This window comes from Rattus norvegicus, chromosome 2 (genome assembly GCF_036323735.1).
Source record: "Rattus norvegicus strain BN/NHsdMcwi chromosome 2, GRCr8, whole genome shotgun sequence".
NCBI classification, from domain to species: domain Eukaryota; kingdom Metazoa; phylum Chordata; class Mammalia; order Rodentia; family Muridae; genus Rattus; species Rattus norvegicus.
Genome location: NC_086020.1, coordinates 35,742,628 through 35,763,059, shown reverse-complemented (window position 1 = coordinate 35,763,059; position 20,432 = coordinate 35,742,628). Strand labels below are relative to the sequence as shown.

The following is a 20,432-nucleotide window of genomic DNA, read 5'->3' as shown; positions in this document are numbered from 1 at the left end:
GCATCTCCAGCCCTTTATGTTGTGTGTAACATTGTGCAGACAGCAGGATATTAGAAGTAATAATTCTCTTGTGTACATACACACAAGGTTGAGTTGCTAGCTTGGAATAATCAGTAAATATTTTTGTCCCGGCCTACCTTTGAGCTTAAGGATAAGTAGTCTTACCAGAAGTAAATATATCAGAGAAAATGAAACCCCTGTCTAAGGAACGGAATAGTGTTCTTTTGAAACATCAGCTCACTCTTGGCAGCTAATTAGTTCTTACTGTGAACAACTCACCCTTAAAAAGGAGAAGAAAAGCTGAGGCTGACTTGATAGCGCTGTTTAAAAGGTGGCAACCACCACCATTAAAGTTGAAGAGTGGAGTTTCGGCGTCAGCTGACTGATAGCCTTGTAAGCATTCCTTTATTTGGATTCTGATTTCTTTGTGCTCACCCCCCCCCCGCCCCTCCCAAGGTTGTTACAGATACTGTTCCTTTCTAAGGAGACTATAAATTAAAACTCGGGGTCAGGCCAAGCCACCTCCGAGGGACTGGTACAGTATGTTGCGGCAGCCACTGACATGGTTTATGGTGTAGAAAATGTTCTGTGATTTCTGACCAACAGAGAGACTTCTGACCAATGTCAGAAGTGGAGGGCCACCTTTAGTGAGGGCTGGTTGTGGTGTGGAAGCAGCAAGGTGTAGAGCTCTGTAAATTTTGCTAGTTTTCAAATTAAAAAAAAAAAAAAGAGAAGAAGAAGAGAGAAAGGAGGGGGAGGAGGAGGAAGAGGAGGAGGAGGAAGAAATGGAAGAGAAGGGGTAGGGGGAGAAACCAATTAACTTGAGGTCTGCTGTGGGAAGACAGCCTCTGATAAATTGATATCAAAGAGCGACCGGTTTATTGTTGCCACACAGCACTGTGTTGCGAGTTCATCTCTGCATTCAGTGTCTATCTGGAGATGCATATGTGTCCCAGAATGACACTTCCCTGTAAGTATATAGTCCTGCTCATCTCCTCGGTCTTCACCGAGGGAGGCACTCTACAGCAGACAGCAGCTCCCCTCCACAGCCGATCACATTGCAAGCACGAACTTAGACTGTAAGCTAGTTGGCCAGTGACTTAAGTACAAACTGCCTCACCTGGCTTTGCACAATCTCTTTGATTGAAAGAACTCTTTTAAATAGGCTTAGGTATTTTGTTGTAGGGTCCCCAGAAGCCACACCTAGAGGATTCAGAGCTGTTTCTTAGAGTTCCTGCAGATGTAGGTGCTGAAAGCCAGCATATCTCTTCTGGGCCTCGAACTCTAAACATGATTCAAGCACATGCTCTCTGTCACCACAGAATCATGGCATTCCAGCAGGCTTTGGAAAGGGCTCAGGCGGGAAGTGGATGGGGCCTATGCCAAGGACACTGCAGGCGGTCGGGTGGGTAGAAGTTACGGGCCAGGATTCCAAAACCACAGGGTTTTGCCATTTGTTCTCTGATGCTGGATTCCTAATTGACAGCTTTTGCCACGGCATCTTTAGCTTTACATTCTGCAGCAAGACCTGGGTGGCTTAAAATGCCAGACGCTGCTGGGACAGATTATAGTCCCGGGGATACATTATAGCCGCAGGCTTGGGAGTTGTCTTTCCTTACTGTGGGAGAATGGGAGTGGAGTTACAGTATCCCGCACTGTAGCTTCGGCTCCGTTCATTTTCTGTAAATTGAATGTGAGACACTTTTTATTCTAGTGTAATATGGTAATCAGAACCTAAATATAAATCCAGTAATTAAGGCTCCAAATGGATGAATATATTTAACAATAAAACTGGGGAAGATGACGCCTTTAGAGTTCTTCATTTTCCAGTAGCAGGTTACCTAGAGCACTGTAACAGTTGCAATCAGAATGTGAGCATTCTGAAGGGACAGCGTCTTCATTATGAATGCCCTCATGTAAGACAGGGGTTGATTTGTAAAGCACAAACAAACAAAAAACTCTAGAGGGTCTGTTGGCTCTGCATGAACCCTAAAAAAAATCACCATTCAGATTCTGTAACACAAATTTTGTGGGGTAGCGGTTATCTTCTTTGGCTTTAGGGGTCTTCTGTTTTGGTTTTACATTTTGAATAGTGGAGACTTTTTTTTTCCCCCTCATTTTGGCTTCATTCTCTCTAGAATCCAACTCGTCAGTCTGACTATATCTCTCGGTTATATACTGTTAGAAATGGTCTGTCTCAGCTCTGAATCCCACCTCCAAAGCTGTGCACCAGCCTCTGTTAGACTGTCACTAAAGGGTGCAAACAGGTTTCCTCCAGGAACACAGTGTAAGCACAGCTCCCTGTGCTGTTTCTGTCTTTAGCTTTTAGGTCAGGTCTTTAAGGAGGGTCAGATTTTCCTGAAGTAAAAATGACATATATGGATGGATGGTTTCTTGGGCCGGGCAGCTCCCTTGTATTTCCAGTAGCTGGCTATTACTTCTCAGCCAAAGGGGATGGAGCCATGTTTTTTCCTACTGTAGTTACTTGATGTAGCCTTTATAGCGTGGTCAAGTGAGGTGGGCCCCAGGAATTGCAACCTACTCAAAGACTCGTACAGTCATTTGTCACCCAAGCCCTCACACAGTGATGTGGCCTGTCTAAACTGGGTTATATGGAGCTCCACGGTGAGGGTCACGGGCAGGATCAGCTATGACTGGCATTTTTCAAAATGAGTGGGGCGCTCCTGTTTTCAGTCTGCTCCCTGATATACTCTGTCTAAGCCACACTCATGACCTGTCATCTTCTGCTGAGCTTGGGGCTGAGCATTGGAAGGTCTTGGTCGCCCACTTGTCCAACGGCATAGGCAGACCTCACTGCCTCCCCTTTAGCTATCCTAGCTTAAGAGAGCAGATTCTGAGCTTGAGCGGTTCTGCCTGCTGCTTTACCTCAAGGCCTGTGGGGAAAGACCTGGGGCTTTGCAGTTGGGCAGCCTCCCAGTCGCTGCGCCTGTTCCTGAAATTGAAACCCTCTGAGGATCTTCCAAGGCCCAGGAACCTGGACATGAGACACAAAGGCTTCCTGGAATATGAGAAGGAAAAAGAATAAACCACTCTTATTCTCCTCCAATATACAGATTACCACAAGTGAATCGCTTAGAAAAATGAGCCAGTTGCAGGACACTGCTGGTCTGCCTCTGTGTCTTAGGAATCACAGCTAGCAGTATTCAAAGCTATGCTATTCCTGCATTATAAGACACACATTTTCCATAGTAAGAGATTATAATATAGTCATAGGAGCTTTGGAAAGCACATGTGCGACTGTCTTCTGAGTAACATTGCCATTATTATTTATGAACGTCTACTTGCAGTTGATTTTTCTCCGAGTCGAGTGTGTTTTAAACATGCATGATGAGATCATGCTTTGGACTCTCCATTCTCGGCAGTGGTTTTCTACATGTTGGGGATTTATATCTCGTGTGGTTGTAGCTTCTTTATACAGTTTTAGAAGACTTTTTTTTTTCTTTCTTTTTTGCTACCTGATCCTTTGTTCTATGCCACTTTAGAAAAAAGAAACGGAGGTGGGGTGGGGTGTGTGGCAGGAGACCGTGTGTAAAAGGAGGTAGGTGGGAAGGGCTTGGTTAGGATCAAACCCTGGCTGTGCCATCCTTTCCTGGGTGGGCGCTGAATGTTCCAGAGGAGCACTGGTCCATCAGAGAAACAGTCGCCTGCCCTGCCTCTCATTCCTCAGGCTTCTCAGGACCACGGCAGAAGCACCTCTTCTAACTGGCTGACTCACTCCCCATTCTTGGTTTTCTCACCTTTTAATTTTGGCTAGAGTGACTCAAAGACAACTACTAGGCCTTTACTATAGGGGTAGTTTCTTGTCTTCATAAACCTGTCATCCGTTTTGCACACGCAAAGCCTTTGGTGGCCAGACTGACCAGTGAACTATGCCAAGGACAAGTTATCTGTCTACCTTCCATTTCTGGGCCATTCCACTTTAAAAAAAAAAAGTATAACAATTAGAGAAGCAGTTTTCTTTATTTCTATATGAATTGATTAGCTCCTCCTCTTATATGAGCTAAGCATTAGTCTCTTTTGAGGTAAAATCATCTCTTAGAATGCGGAGGAAATGAATCTCAGTTGAAAACTGACTGATTTGGGAAGGAGGCTGTGACCAGGAGGACCAGGAGGGTTGCAGGAGAGTTAGCTTTCTTTCATAATAAACTATTAACACGAAAGACATTAAATTGTCGGTTCTGCTGAGCTTTAATGTACTTGCAAATTTCTAAAATTTATTTTATAGAAAGATTGTTTATCATGTTTAACAGGATGTTAAAGACACGACCTTCTACAGTGCCCCACCCCCACCCTTTTTTATTCTCAGTGTAAAAAAAAAAAGTTTACTCTTGTGTAATCAATCTCTCCTTTCTCGTACTACTTCAAAAAGTGTCCTAACCTAAAACGGGACCAGGGTTTAGCCTGCCTGCAGAGCGAAATCTCTACTTTAAATGACTTTCTGTCTTTGGTCATTTTTTTTTTCCTTTTTAAGTCAGTGGCCACCTAGTTTCTATGAAAACTGGGGTAGACTGATTTTTGTTTTGTTCTTCTATTTCTTTCCCCTCCTATTACACAAAGTCTCCTAGCAGAACAATAGAGGTCTTTTAAAATGCAGGGAAATGTCTCCCTCCCCAGATTTCCGGATTGCTAGTCTCTCAGATCCCGGTACCAACCCTCCTTGGCCTGGGGCAAGATAACTCTTCCCAAAAAAAAAAAATGGTTGGGGATTTTTTTGGTACAGTAAGAAAAGCTACACGCAGGGCAAGAAGAACCCCCAGTTGAGTTAAAACCAACAGCACTAGGTTGGTGACTGTGTTGTGGAGGTGACTTGGGAACCAGCTTCGCCTTACGGGGCTGTTGATCACCGTTGTTATGGTCTAAAAGTCAAGATGGCCTATTGCCTGCCACTCAGTTGCTTCCCTCCCGCGTGTTTAAAAATTACTACTACTTGTTTACCTTTTTAGTGTCACTAAAGACGGAACCCAGGGCCTTGCCTATTCCAAGGCCCACCCCCCCACCCCAAATAGTGAATTTTCTATATGCAAAGTAGATGCTAATTCATTTTTTCAGTAAAATAGTTTTTTTTTTTTTTTAATTGTTGCTACTAAGGTTGAATGTGTGGTCACATTCTTACTAGGGGAACACCTTGCCTCTGACCATATCTTCAGCCTTCTCTTTTTACCTTTTATTTTGGGACACTGTCTTGTTAGATTGCCCTAAATAGCTCAGTCAGGCCTTGAACCATTCATTCCCAGTCTAGTAGAACAACTGAGATTTAGGTTCGTGCCATCAGACTGCCCTAAAACAATGTCAGATATCTGTTGTGCTCTCCATGAGGCAGGATTATACCTACTTATGTCCTTGTCCCATACTGTAAGAAACAAGACCTTTACTTTGCGATAATAAATTCAAGAGACTGGTGCAGTTTTGCAGAAAGAAACACCGACTTAAAGAAAACGCAAAAATGGCTGGTGTGGTATTTTGACACGGGGCGGTGGTCTTTAAAGCCCTGACAGTGAGAAATTCCTGCCTCTTTTTCCCATACCATTCTGTGGGATTCCAAAGAATGACAGCCTTTGCACTACTGGTTCACAATACAAAAACCTTTATCTAATCCTTGGGCTGGAGATTGCCTCTCTCTCTCTCTCTCTCTCTCACCATGGGCTCAGTCACAGACTGCAACTTTCCAGAGCTCTCCCAGTTGTGAGACAGGCAAGCATCAGCTGCCCGCTGGTGAGGGAGGGGCCCTGAGTTGCCTGCTTCTCTCCTCTCCAGCTCTCTGATGAGGTCTGAGCACGCCTCAGACTGAAAATGGACCATAACAGCCTGCTGCTGACCTTACTATGTCATTTTTCATGTTTGTAAACACGGGCTCTTAGTAAAACAGGCAGTCGTTGCCCCTGTTTCTGAAGACCGGGCCCGTGAAGAGAAACCCTCAATTTAAGAACACAGACAATGTTCTTTGTTACACGAATGTGCCCTACAATTTTATGATTATGCTGTGAATGAAAATAGGATGTTACCACAAAGCCCAAGAAATGGCTTCCTTGGTGGCTCTTGACAGGCTTCATTTTCGAGATCGGCTTAGCTACATCATTCTTTTCACATGCATTGTGATCTTACCTGGGGAATTAAGGTTGGTTTAGAAAGATAATAAGGGAAACTAGGCAGGGGCGGATTTCCATTTTCATTTCCTTATAGGATCAAGGACTTGCTCTCATTATGTTGGGGAGTCCTGATTCTAGACTTGGCACGGTGGCATGCAGCTTACTTTGACTCCAGGGACTTATTCACGATCCCTTCCTTTGTGGGAAGCTTACATGGTAGGACACCACCGTTCTGTGCCATTGAATTTCTGCTTAGCCTGTTTCCATGGGAAGGCCAGAATTCCATAACGTTCATAAACAGGAATCCAGGGACACAATGAACAGGAACTCTGAGTCACTGCAGGGAATACAGAGTGAGTTTAGGTTGGGTGTCTGCTGAGCACGGTGAAGAGGCGGGGTCGGCCTGTTTTTCTGCAGCTCTTACTAATGAGGCCCAAACCAAGAGTAGGGATGCTCATGCTCAGGTCAGCTCTTTACAAACAAGGCTGGGCCTCGGAAAACAGGTGGCGGTGCCTGGGAGAAGAGCCAGAGATCTGAAGGAGGCTGCACTAGAGATAAACTTTTCCTTAGTAACCCAAGCGCACCGTCTCATGTGATTTCCTTTAGACCATTATGTGACTCGCAGGATGTTTTTACCCAGATTTCTCACATGCATGTTCTCTTAAGAGTAGAGGCAAAAGCATGGCTGAATACTGTGTTCTTTAGTCCCTAATTTACACAGCCAGACACCATGCAATAGTAAAGGCTTCCTTTAAGATGGTCGATGTGCTATATTTTATGGTATATCATTATGAAAAGTGAGTTTAAGTAGTAAAAAAAGAAATGAGTAGAGGCAAGAATGGAGAAGATGATGATGGGATTACATCCTGTATGTATATGTGTAGGATGGTTATATATTTGTGTATGTAATTTGAGACGAGCTGAAGCTCGCAATCCCCCATGCCTCTGTCACCGAGTACTGGGATTATATGTGTGTGCCACCATTCCCAACAGGAGTGCTTGCCGCCTTGAGAGAATATGCAAGGAAAGGGTGTGGAGGATTTGGGCAAGGCTTTGGCTGTTATAAAAACACAGATTTTTACATTGTTTACTTACTTAATTTTGACATACACTACGTGTGAGTAATTGACGATTACCGAAGTTCTTTTTTTTTTTCTCTCTCTTCTTTTTTCTTTTTTTCGGAGCTGGGGACCGAACCCAGGGCCTTGCGCTTGCTAGGCAAGAGCTCTACCACTGAGCTAAATCCCCAACCCCCGATTACCAAAGTTCTTATCACGTTTCGTGTAATTAGTACACGCTATGCTATGCTAGCTTTCGGTCTCCTTTCGGCAAATTTACTTATAAATGTGGCAGTTAATCTTCTCCAAAGCTGGTACATAGATGGACACTTTGTGTAGTTAGGAACATTGTACTTGTCTGCAATCCCAACACTCAAGAGGTTAAGGCAGGGCGATCTTTAGTTTAAAGCCAGTGAGGGGTTATGTGACAAGTTCCCAATGGTAGGGGTTGGAGATCCCAAACCTGCTATATGTTCTCTTAAATATTTTTGGAGTTAGTTATCTGGAAAGGAAGAGGTAAACAAGCTACTCTGAAGAGAATGGAATCCAGATGTGTACATTGATTGACAGCTCCCTCAGAAACAGTGGAACAAGAAGTCTGGCACATGCTGTGTAAACACAGTTCTTTCCCTGCTGATGTCTGGCCCAGCTGGTTTGGGCAGGGACAAGGATGATGCTTGTCTTGAGTCATCTACCTGTGGATCCGTGAAAATACACGGTGGAGAAGTGAGTGCCCCACAGTGTACAGGCCTAAATTGTTTGTCCACTGTGGGTCTGACAACGCGTGTAAGCATTCCTGTCTAGTGACATTGAGTATCTGTTTACTGGGTCAAACTTCCTAACTCCAGAAGGTGATGGGATACTTGGCAGCTTGGTCCACTTCCTGTTGCTAACCTTCAGGCTTTAGGCTCAAAGACTGATTCTCCTCGTGCTCCCTGGGTTCATGGTTACCAAGAACACATGACGTGTGTTCCAGCAGAATGCTGGGATAATCATTTATAAAGAGCAGATAGCATTGGTATTAACCTTAGGCTTACCAATGTATTCCTTCTCCGGTAGAGACAATCCAGCAAAGACAGCTCAAAACAGGCTCGAAAGGCAAACTTGCCTAACTCATTCTCCGACTTTCTAGCTGTGTGGGCTTTGGCCATGGGTTTGCTCAGATCTCCAGTTTCCACATGGTTAAAGCTGTGGTTTAAGGAAGTCTGATTTATAGAATGCTCTGGAAATTGAAATAAGCCTTTGGAGTGTACTGAACACTTGGTCAATGTAAAGTTGTTTTTATTATTGTTCTTGCTGTTCGCTTCAGGGTAGAAGGTTTCTGCGGACTTACTCAGGGTTGTTGGGAGGAGGATGGTTACGGAGGGAAAGATGTGAGGTTCCTTGAATAGGTAAAAGCTGTGGGCAGGCCGGGCTGATGCCCGTGGTTTTGACTGTTGGTCTGAAACCTGGGCGCCGGCTGTTGCTCCACCTTCGTTCTGGAAGCCATCATCCAGGGCTTGGGTGGGGTGCTCTGCACTAGCCTTTCTCAGGCATTTGGTTTCTTTGTTTCTTTGGGCAACCAAAGCCCCTTCTTACTTATATTCTTCCTATAACCGGATTTATACTTACGTTTACTCAAGCCTTGCTGGCCCGGAGTTGGCCTCTTTTGTTCTGGTGTAATTCATTGTTTTGATTCAAAAAGGTGATTCTGGTGGCCAGGATATACTTCTTGCTCCAAGATCCTCGAAGGAAAAGCCTGAGTATAAGACCCAAAGTAGAGGGGAAGATCAAATGCTTGTTGATTTGTTCATAATACTGTGTGGGGGGGGGGTGGTGGTATGGTGTGTGTGGTGTATGTGTGTGTGTGTGTGTATGTGGTGTGTGTATATGTGTGTGTCTGTTGTGTGTGTGTATATATGTGTGTATATGTATGTGTGTGTGTGTGGTGTATGTATGTGTGTGTGTGTGGTGTGTGTATGTGTGTGTGTGGTGTGTGTATGTGTGTGTGTGGTGTGTGTGTGGTATGTATATGTGTGTGTGGTGTGTGTGTATGTATGTGTGTGTGTGTGGTGTGTGTGTGGTATGTATATGTGTGTGTGGTGTGTGTGTATGTGTGTGTGTGGTGTGTGTATGTGTGTGTGTATGTGTGTGGTGTGTGTATATGTGTGTGTCTGTTGTGTGTGTATATATGTGTGTATGTGGTGTGTGTGTATGTGTGTGTGGGGTATGTGTATGTGTGTGTGTGTGGTGTATGTATGTGTGTGTGTGGTGTGTGTGGTGTGTGTATGTGTGTGTGTGGTGTGTGTATGTGTGTGTGTGTGTTGTATGTGTGGTATGTATATATGTGTGTGTGGTGTGTGTGTATGTGTGTGTGTGGTGTGTGTATGTGTGTATGTGTGTGTGATGTGTGTGTATGTGTGTGTGTATGTGTGTGTGTGTGTGTGTGTGTGTTTGTGTGGTATGTGTGCACAAGCACTGAGACAGGTGACAGGCTCTCACTAGGTAGCCCAGACTGACATGGCTGATAGATACCTTTTGTATAGCTAATATTTATAAGATGCTTGATATCATTTCTTTACATACATTATTTTTGTTTAGTCTCTGTGTTAGCTGATACTTTTTCTTATTTTGAGATGAGTGTTATCCTGTAGCCCAGGCTGACCTCAAACCAACCGTAATCCTACCATAGCCTTCACGCACACTACCATACCCAGCAGATAGCTGATACTTGTATCAAATCCTGAAGATCAATAGAGGGTGAGTTTCTAATGGCTTGGAATTAGCAACCATGTCTGCTGGTTGTAGACCTTGTTTTGTGAGTTTCTTCTTCTAAGAAGTCCATTATATCAAAAATAGAACTCTCTCTCAGGCCCCTATGAAAACAGAATTACACATTTGCATGTGAAGTCATTAAATGTACCCAGTGTCTAAGGCCCTGATGATAGGAGCTACATGGCTTTTTTTTCTTTCTTTCTTTGGCTGTGGCTGACACTCATTTGGGGGCGGCGGGGGGTTTCCTATTTTCATACATCGTCAGTCTCCTTCCAGAACCCAGATTCTTTTACTGGTTCTGCATTTGACAGCCCCGAGGAGCATCCATCGTGAAGACTGAATTCTGAGCAGTTTGCAGGCCAGGGTCTTCTGCTACCTCGCCAGCCCTCCCGTCTTCAGCGTCTTCAGCAACAGAACGGGTTCCTCCAGGCCAATTCCATCTTGGCAAAAGAAAAGAATGACTAAGAAAAAAAGTCGCTGGATGCAAATGAGAAAAAGAAAAGACATCTGTCAAGTTAATTAAGGAAAAACATGGCCTTGACCCCTTGTTTTTATTGTTGTTTGTTTGTTTTCTGTGCTCACACTGAGGTGAGCCTATCTTCCCTCCTTAGGGTGCCGCTTCCCTTTCATAGGAAGGCACCAAGCGCAGGGCAGTCACACAACTCATTTTAATACCCACTTGGCAGTTTTCCTGTTGCTTCCCCATTTAGGAAACGGTTTTCTTTTTACTTCTGCCCATTATCACAGCTTTGACATTCATGTCATTAACAGAATGTCATTTTGCAAGATACTGAATTAGGAGCAGCCAGCAACAAAGCATACCGAATGGACAGAGACTGGCGTCCTGCCACAGGACTTCGCCTGGCAGAAGAGAACCGAGGCTCCCTTTTAGAGGGGGCCTGCATGGCTGTGTAGGTCCCAGTGGCAGCAGCCTGTAGAATCAGAAGCAGTTCACTGGTGGGCAGAGCTTTACACCAAGATGCGACAGCAAAGCTCAGTGCCTTCTCGTCTGGAGGTGTGTACCTCCTGGGTTGAAGTAACCTCTCTTATGGGTCATGGCGAAAGCAACTTTGTGACCCCGGAAGTAACTCCTCTCCCTTCAGAAAGGACCAATCCCGGGAACCACAGAGAATGGTTCTTATTTAAGGAAATAGTATTGGGTTATGCATCTAAAGTATACTAATGGGCTGAAAATTAAGTATCTCCAGTGACAAGCTCAACTGGAGTTTGTTTGTATTGTGGGAATTGAACCTAGGGCCTGGATGTATACTCTGCTTCTGAGCTGTAGTCCCAGCCTGAAATTTAATCTCCAGTTAAAGAAGGCAAGAATGGATAGATCAGTATTATATTTCATGATACACACACACATACACATACACACACACATACACGCGCACACACACATGTATATGTGTACATATATGTGTACATATGTATATGTGTATATATGTGTGTATATGTGTATATATGTGTGTATATATATATATGTGTTTATATACACATGCACACACACGTTCTTTGTACAAATAAGATTTGAATATCAAAACAGCTCCCAAAGTAGCTCTCTAATGCTATTCCATTTCTTCCTTTCTTTCTTTCTGTCGTGTGTGTGTGTGTGTGTGTGTGGTGTGTGTGTGTGTGTGTGTGTGTGTGTGTGTGTGTGTGTATGTGTTGTTTTATTGATTTTTCGACACAAGGTTTCTCACTGGCTGTCCTGAAATTCACTCTGTAGACCAGATGGTCTCAAACTCAAAGAGATCTACCTGCCTCCCCAGTTTTTTGTTTTTTTGTTTTTTAAACCACTATAAGTGAAGCCAGGAGTGGTGGTGTACTCCTTTAATCCTGCTGGACACCTCAGGCTGGCTGTGGAGGAACCTGATTGCTAACACCAGCACCGGTGGATCTCTGAGTTCCAGGACAGCCTATGTTACACAGAGAAACCTCGTCTCAAAAAACAAAATGGTACCAGAAGAAGCCCATGACATACAGCAGGACAAGGTTAATATAGAAAGATAGAACATTAGATTTAAGCCGTTGGATTTGTTTTGTTCTTTTTTCCTTACCTCTACCACATTCTAGGTTTCATTTTTCCAAGGTTTGTTTCTGATCATCTCTTTTACTAGTTGGGATAAATCAAAGCCACTAAGTAGACTGTGGTCGTTTTTATCCAAGGATTTGAACTTGCTTCTCTGCAACTTAGAAAGATACATTTAAGTTGTGCAGTTTGATATCCCCATGTAGTATACAAGACATGCTGTTTTTAAAAAAGCTGGATGTGGTTCATATTCCATATACATGGAATCCCAGTACTTGGGAGGCTGAGGCGGAGGATTGGGAATTTGAGGCCAATCTTTCCCCGCAATACCCCCCCCCCCACACACACACACACAGGGCAGGGTTTGCTAGAAAGGATAGAGAAGGCGGTAATTAATGCTTCGTCCCATTTCCCTTAATTCTGGTGTATCCTTGGTGCTTGACGTAGTCCCCTTGCAGTTTGATTCTGACCTTTCCTCCAGTCAGAAAACTGGCTCCACCAGGTCCGCCCCTCCCTCGACTCTTACTACTTGTCACTTTGATGGCCCTGAGGCCAGTAGGCCTGGGCCGGTGATAACATCTCTTTATCTTGGCAGGACAGATTAGACCTTTGGAGTCTGGAATGAGCCTTGCAACCTCTGGGCAATAGTGAGCCCAGTGAGCAGATTCCCAAGATTCGGGACAAACCTTCTGGCTTTCCTATCAGAGATAATAATTATCTGCCCTTGGAGTCCTCTCTTCCCACCCTCCACCCAACACTCCTAATTAGTTGCCTTTAATCTTCCTGACATGACCTCATAGCCTTAATCCGAAGTCCTTGTCAATCTTCCACTCTCCTAGTCTTTAAAGACCCCCATGTAAATAGCGGCCTGACCTAATGACCGGTGTCCTGGGGAGCTCATGTAGACTTGGCACCTCTTACAGTTGCCCTGACAAGCTCCAGGGGGTCGAGACTTAGGGCTTTTTGCTTTCATGGCTTTTACCATCTGAAGCCACTGGACTGGCCCAGCTCTTTATCCATCAAATCATTCACATTCCTACTTGATTTTGATACTGTGCTTGTTCTCTCTTTAATTCATCTGCAGGTTCATTGTAATGCTTTTCGGAAAGATGAGTGTTCCAGTAAGGGGCTTCCACAGATCTCTGTTTCCTTAGTTGCATGCTGAGCCTGGATCCGTCTAGTAGGAATGGGCTATTTAAATATCACCTTATATCAGTTTGGTATTATAGATTTGAATGGTACTACAAGTTACATTATAAACGTCTTCAAGGCGGGAACCGGATCTAGCCACTCCCTTAAAGTACCTCATAGCTAGGTGTGGTGGCTCACAGCTTTGATCTTCTGCAGCACCGGGAGGTAGAGGCAGGCAGATCTCTGGGTTTTAGGCTAGCTTGGGCTAAATAATCAAGCTCCAGGCTAGCCAAGGCTACATAGTGACACAACAAAAGGAAAGAAAAAATTAGCTAATCTACCTTTGGCTGTAGTGTAATTTAGAGAGAAACCAGGGTATGTTAACTGCATATCAGACCTGGATCCAATCCACAGCACTCTGCCCCCATGCCCCCCACATTTATAATGTCTCTATCTAAATCATTTTTATGTTCTCTATTTTCATAGCTAACCAAAGGGATTCAGTATTATAAAAAAAATATGAACTTTATCCTCAGGGAGTTTCCATTTCTCAAATTTAAACAACACGTTGAATGCCAGGTTCTGTGTTGAATGAAGATCGGTCCCGGAGGGATCCTCTGTTTACCGTGGTTACTGTAATATAATACCGTCAGTGTCAGCTACCATCAATCACGTGATAATAATGTGACCTCCTAGCGCACCCTATCAGCCCTGTCATGGGAGCTGCCCTGGCCCGCCTGTCTTTGAACTTGCTATGACATGAAGAGTCATTTAGGAAACCTAAACTTGTACAAATTTTTACTTTTATTTATTGTTATGGGATGGTTACATAACAAGATGCACACATGGAAGTCAACGGACAGCTTTGTGAAATTGGTTCTCGCCTTTGACCTTTGAGTAGGTTTCAGAGATTGGTTGTCAGGTTTTTTTTTAACATCGTTAGTTAGCAAGCCTCTTTCCCCACCGAGCCATCTCACTGGTCTGGCCCTAGAAGACAAACTGCAAAAAGCACGTTGCCGTCAAGTAAATCATTAAGAGATTATGAAGGAAATCCTAAGAACCACTGGCTAGCTTGCAGTGCATTATGGTGCAAGGATTCTAGTGTTTGTTATGAAAGTATATTTAAGAGCGGATTGCTAATTTGCCTCACACTTCAGATTGCAACACGAGCCTATTTATACCTCCAGAGCATAAGTTTCAGTGGATCAGTCGTAGGCTTGGGCTTAGAGAGGGTTTCCCCTTTCCTCCTTGAAGTACCTTATGTGTAGGAAAGACAGTTGTTTCCTGAGGTGTAGTACCTTCCTAATATCTTTATGCTCAGCTGTCTCTCTTTTCCTCAGAAAATTGGGCTCAACCTCAGTATGGACCTATTTTCTTTTTAATTTATAGGGTTAGTTTATTTTAACTCTTTATTTATTTAACTCTATAATATTTGGTCACTTTTTATCCTTCAACTAACAAAATTCATTTTTATATTCATTTTCACTTATTATTTTACTCATTCATTCATTCTACATTCAACTCACTGCCCCTTCCCAGTAACCTCTCCCACAATCCTCCCTTCATTCCCCTCCCCTTTTCCTCTGAGAGGGTGGGGGCCCCTCTGGGTATTCCCCCAGCCCAGGCACATCAAGTCTCTATGAGGCTAGGCGCATGTTCCCACTGAGGCCAAACAAGGCAGCCCAGCAAGAAGAACATATCCCACAGACAGGCAGAGCTTTGGGGATAGCCCTGGCTCCAATTGTTTGGGACCCACATGAAGACCAAGCTGCACACCTGCTACATATGAACTGGGAGGTCTAGGTCCAGCCCAAGTTCTTTAGTTTATAGTTCAGTCTCTGAGAGCCCCAAGAATCTAGGATTCCGTTGGCCTTCCTGTGGAGTTCCTATCCCCTTTAGGGCCCACAACCTTCCTGCTGTTCTTCCATAAGAGTCCCCACTGTTTGGCTGTGGGTGTCTGCATCTCTCTGAGTCAGCTGTTGGGTGGGGCCTCTCAGAGCACAGCCATGCTAGACTCTTGTCTGCAAGCATAACAGAGTATCATTAGGGATTGGTGCTTGAGTATGGGCTTATCTTAATGGGTTAGTATTTTCAAGAAGCCTATGATCATAGATATATATGTACAAACATATAACGTATGTGTATACATATATATACATACATACACATGTAATCTGTCTATTTAAACATGTATACATTTTTCGTATTACATTCTTCAGAACTTTTGAAAGTTTACTCAAACTTCCTTGCAGCTACCGGAATCTGTTTACCCTTCTCACTCATAAATAAAGACAGTAAGAGAACTTATTCATTTCTAGTATGAGTTGTGCCTCTAGGAAGAATTTGTCTGCTAGTGGAATTTTAGTTCTCTTTTTTTTTTTTCCCGGAGCTGGGGACCGAACCCAGGGCCTTGGGCTTCTTAGGCAAGCGCTCTACCACTGAGCTAAATCCCCAACCCTTGTCTGCTAGTGGAAAAGCTTAGTTCGTGCACCAAGACGGTCAGTAGGCACATCCTCCTCGTAACTATGTGTGCTCATTGTGAAGATGTCAACACTAAAAGGCCTGCTGCCCTTGGCTTCGTCAGTCATCCATACTGACCTTCTCTCTAGCTTCCTGGAGGCAGAGGCTAATGCACAGTGCTCTCACTGAATCTGGGGCCATCTCGCTGAGTTTTAAAGAGGGAAATGTTACAGTTTAAACAAGTCATGAAACATGAAGTTCATCTAGGAGGCAGCATAGACCTTGCTTCCTAACTGCTCACCCTGCTTCCTCCTTCCCCTGCCCTTGTCCCAGCTTAGCATCCAGAATGATTTCCTTTAAAACTAAAGGCAGATTATGCCCAGAGTCCTCAACACTTTCCCGTTCTCTGACTTAAAGTCTCCCTTACACTGTGGTCCGCAGCCCTGATCCCTGCATCGGCCTCCGTCTGTTGATTGCTACCTAAGGACCTTGGCTGATCATTCCATGCCAGCATGCTGGCATGCTTCTGTTCCTGGAACCCACTTGCCCCAGGGCCTTTGCTTATTCTTTGACCTTGCTCTCTCTCTTCCTGGTCTTACCAAATACCACCTCCCCTTTGAGGCCTTTCCCTGAACATCTGGTTAAGATCCTGGCCTTCTGTACTGGTACCCCAGCGACAGTTTATGTACGATTCCCTTTCACCATCATTCCACAGGTGATGAATGTTATCTTACGTACGTCCACTCTAGAAGAAAGCCACGGAGTTGTTCAGAACAGTGCCTGTCTTAGTGTACCTGCACACTCAGCAAATAGTTAACTGAATGAACTAACAAAAGCCTTGATTTAATGAGCTATACAGAAGACCCCAGCACGCATGCTATCTTGAAAGGAGTTGTAGCACCTGTGAAGCTGAGGAAGGGGTCAGAAAAGCTTGCTTTCTACTTCCTTTAGACAGGAATGGTGTTGTCCTGCCAGTTATTCCGTGTGACTGTGCTATTGGAGAAATGCTGGAGATGTAGACTGAAGATGCCCAGAAAAGAGATGGCTTAAAAGACAGGAGGCAGATAAAATGTTTATGGGAAAGTCCTGAAGAGGGAATGTAGAGCTAGGCCCTAGGGTGGGGGCAGCAACACCAGGACATGGGGGAAAGTGTCCAAAGATTTTAAGGAATGTAGTCTTGGTGCTGTACAGTATTTCCCTTCAATTACATTTTCAAGTATTTTGCAATCAGACTTTCAAGAGCACAGGCTCCTACATATTCAGTGTTGCAAGGAGAAGAAAGGCAGGTCCACAGTATGTAATTTTAGTGCATTTAGGAATCCTAAAATTTGCTTCAAATGGATAACCTTAAAAAAAATAAATGAATCAGACCCATATTTATGTTGCCACGGTTAAAGCTCAAAATTACAAGTTTGGATAGAGAAAAAGTCGGTTACACTATATAGATACAGAAGTGGCATATCGCACGCTTAGATATAGCTTATCCCGAACTCAAGAACCTGACTGTCATACAAAGTAAACAGACAGATTTTTTTAACTTATCTATTTGAGTAAAGTGACATTGTGTGAGTTTTTTTAAATGGACATCTATGGAGATTTCAGGAACTATGAAATGAACTTGCTTGTAGATGTGTAACTGCCCTCTGTTTAACATGACATTGACTGTCTTAGGTCGTCTTCTATGAAGGGGGTCTGTTGTACTTCAAGGAGACAGATATCCATTCAAAGACAGGAACCATTTGCATTGCTCCCAACCCTCAGCAGCTTTAACTGAAACAACATTTTACCACAGCACAGGCAGGAGGGTACTGAGTAGAGGAACCTACTCATTCCCTTAGTGTACAATGCCAAATTGTGGGGGGTTTTTCCCTAATACCCGAAAGCAGTAGTAAAAATGTGAAATCGTAACATAATCACACATGTACACGCACATGCACATTCACACACACACACACACACACACACACACACACACACACTCACAAGCTGTAGTACTGACAATGAATGGAGGCTGGGGATATAAATCCGATTGTAGGGTGCTGACCTACTGAGCAGGAAGCCATGGGTTTGATTCCCAGCAACACATAAACCACAAGTGTTGTTGAAAACTTGTAGTCTCAGCATTTCACATCTGGAAGACAGAACAAGGGGCAAACATTTGAGGCCAACTTGGAGAGGTAGCATTCCCTCTATTTAGGTTGTGGAAATTCTCTTTTTTTCAAAAGAAACAGACACGATAAATAATATAATTATCCACCCCAGAGTTGTTGGAACTATGGGATTCTTTATCTCTCTTTGAAAACATTTCTTGGGTTAGAAACTAGTTTCTTACTCTTTTTCTCATGTGGACCAACCCCTTGATTTTGACGGTACGGAAGCTGCAGCCTCTCGTGTATGTAATACTAGGTATTCAGCCTCTCATTAGACTACCCTTGCCTCCTGATGATGGCCCGTCTCCAACACTTCAGCCTTCCTCTGTGTTTGAGGAATATTCAGATGGTTAGATTCAACCATGGTGTGAGGAAATAGCAGATGTTCCCTGAATAGTGGAGCTTTGGTCTGTCTGTAATTGGCCTCCTGTGCAAATTTATCAAAATCTTCATTAAGGAGAAATGATAAGCCGGACTTCTCTCTGCTCTCTTCTTGGTTTGCTGTGACTCCTGCCTCTCTGTGGCGGTCAGTGACAGGTTGTACTCAGCGTTGACCTTTCCAATCAGTTACAGATTAAAAAATTGCAGCCAGCCGGGCTTGGCCTGCTCAGTTGTCTTTTGACAATCAGACATGCTAAGAACTCGTTGTCTCATTGTAAATGTAATTTAAAGTTAGGCCAAAATGTAGCTACTTGGAATAATTGAAAACAGCCAAGGCCTGCCGGGCTTTCAGACACCTGGCAGGAGATGGGTAATAGGTTCTTTTGCCAGAAGACAAGTGACACATCCAGGCGTCACATATTCACTGAGCCCCCAAGCCTTTCTAGGAAACTTGAGCTTGAAGACAATTTGGATAGAAATGGGGTGTGGGTGCCCTGGACTAAATATGCCTTCCTTTTCCAACATCAGCCTGATAACGAGATGTATTTGTCCTCCCTGCATCTGGTCTGACTTAGATAATGAAAGCTGTGAGCATCTATTTACTTTATCATCCAAACAAGCGGAAGGCCTACTAGCCGCCATCAAGGTGCCATAAGCTTTGTGAAGATCTCAGTGGTGGCTATGGATTTAGAGGCAATCAGGTCAATCTTCATGACATAGATCAGGGCAAAAATCATGCAGCCAATCACAGTGCTTCCTGATATTGGCCTCACATCACTCTTCAGTTTGCCTTCAACCACGATCCGGAAGAGTGACACCCTTTCTTACAGGGTTCTGTCTTTCTTTTGTTCCTGCCTCCCAGTGTTCAGTTGGGCCAGCCTGGCCAGCTCACTCCAAAGTGATGTCATCATCTTCCCACCGTCCTGTTCCTCCCAGGTCCCAGGTCTGTAGTGGGCAGGGCGCACTTTTGGTGCCAGGTATGTGTTTGTGTGTGTGTGTGTGTGTGTGTGTGTGTGTGTGTGTGTGTGTGTGTGCGTGTATGAGAGGGGGAGACAGGAGAGATAGATGTATAGAGAGAAGCCTTCCTTCTGTACCTCATCTGTACCTGTCTTTGTATCTGGGTGGATTTTTCCAGTGAGGAACCAGGGATGAGTAATAAAAGTGATTACTGAGGATAGTCACCCTCGTCCTAATCCACTGTTTATCTCTGCCTTTGTGTCAAGTTGTAGGACGCTGTCTTCTTGCTAAACTCTGGCTTCACAAGGAAGAAATCCCAGGGTCCTATTGTGTGACTAGGCAGTCACCTCCCAAATCCTCTAGGGCAAGCAGAGCTTACTATGGACTGTAAGAATAAGTTTCCTCTTGGGTTGCTTCCACCGGAGATCTGGAGCGGAGGTGCTCTGGAGGTGTGAACACTGGCTAGACTATTAGGAGTTTGGGTAGGGTGAGGAGAGGGCTTTAGCTTCAAGAGTTAGGGAGGAATAATGTGTTTCACATTAGAATAGATGCAGCGCGAGCCTAAGTTTCTTCAGTTTCTTTTATGACCTGTGCATCCGAGGATCCAAACTAGAGAGAACATTTGACCAGGTGCAGTGCTGGGATTAGGATGAATTATGAGAGATTTATGCTGAAGAGATGTAGCCTTACTGTTTTACTCCATTGGAGATGCTTGGTTTTCCCATGGATGACTGCTTGGGAAGAAGCCAGAAGAACTTAGTCACACTGATGAAAGGGAAGGAGCCGTGTGTGTGTGTGTGTGTGTGTGTGTGTGTGTGTGTGTGTGTGTGTGTGTGTGTGGTGTGTATGTGGTATGTGTGTGTATGTGGTGTGTGTGTATGGTGTATGTGTGTGTGGTGTGTGTGTGATGTATGTGTGTGTGGTGTGTTATGTGTGTGTGTGTGGTATGTGTATGTGGTGTGTGTGTATGAGTGTGTGTGTGTCTGATGTATTTTGTGTATGTGTGTGGTATGTGTGTGAGTGTGTGTGTGGTGTGTGGTGTGTGTGTGTGGTGTGTGGTGTGTGGTGTGTGTGTCGTATGTGTGTGTATGTGGTGTGTGTGGTATGTGTGTGTTTGTGTGTGTGGTATGTGTGTGTTTGTGTGTGTGTATGTGGTGTGTGTGGTGTGTGTGCATGTGGTGTGTGTGTGTGTGGTGTGTGTGTGTGTGTGTGTAAAGATAGGATGACAAACACACATATGCTCCAGGTGTTTCAGGGTTCAGTATATTGTAAAGTGACCCTTTCCCTTTAAGAATCTTAGCACTAAGTTCGTCATGAGGTCAAAATCTTATGTCCTAAGTATAGAGATTTATCTTATGCACACACGGGAATCTGCTGTGACCTGCATTTCCTCAACTCT

At 44.2% G+C, this 20,432-nt stretch overlaps 1 protein-coding gene and 1 non-coding gene across 29 annotated transcripts in view; both read left to right on the top strand.

Annotated features, from left to right (window-relative positions):
- The window catches only part of Mast4 (microtubule associated serine/threonine kinase family member 4), a 591,901-nt gene that overhangs the window by 456,031 nt on the left and 115,438 nt on the right, over positions 1 to 20,432 (top strand). The window lies entirely within an intron of this gene.
- LOC120101238 (small nucleolar RNA SNORA15) lies at positions 6,787 to 6,916 on the top strand. Its single transcript, XR_005501619.1, has one exon. It is a non-coding gene; the product is annotated as a small nucleolar RNA SNORA15 (small nucleolar RNA).